Here is a 633-nt window from a genome sequence, read left to right as displayed (position 1 = left end):
TATAGATTTTAAAAACTATTTAAATATCTAATTAATTAATAATAACTATATTTTTATATCAATGTCAAGAATGTATAAAAAATATTATTATGGTAAAAACATATTTAATAATGGATTCCATGCTTGTTGGTGTTAAGTATTACCGTTAATTTCTTTAACCACTTTTAGTATTATTGCCTTATTAATTACTTATCTGGGTTATCTCTATTTGGTTTTGAAATAAGATTTTATCCATCAATAAAAATTGCAATTGCTGCAGCAAGTAATACTTCTTTGTCAAGAAAAGATTGAAAGTGACTTTGCATTGCATTTAATTGTTATTACTAAAAATAATTGTACTTATTTGTTGGAAAAACTGTCTGATAACTGCTATTTTTATAGAGACATCTAGTAAATGTAAAATTCAAATACATACGTTTGCCAAAAAATAAAAATATAATTCATTACTATGGTAATTAAAGATGCCTGTGACAGAATAATTTTGTCACTTGCAGAGTGAAGATCCAATTCAAGATAGTTGAACTTGGCAAGAAACAAAAAATTATGTAATTATATATCACATAGAAAAAATATTAGAATAATTGAAGTGATATTATCATTTCCAAATTTAGTATTATTATTGTTCATCACGAT

This window comes from Arachis ipaensis, chromosome B02 (assembly GCF_000816755.2).
Source record: "Arachis ipaensis cultivar K30076 chromosome B02, Araip1.1, whole genome shotgun sequence".
Taxonomy (NCBI): domain Eukaryota; kingdom Viridiplantae; phylum Streptophyta; class Magnoliopsida; order Fabales; family Fabaceae; genus Arachis; species Arachis ipaensis.
This window is presented reverse-complemented; position numbering follows the sequence as displayed.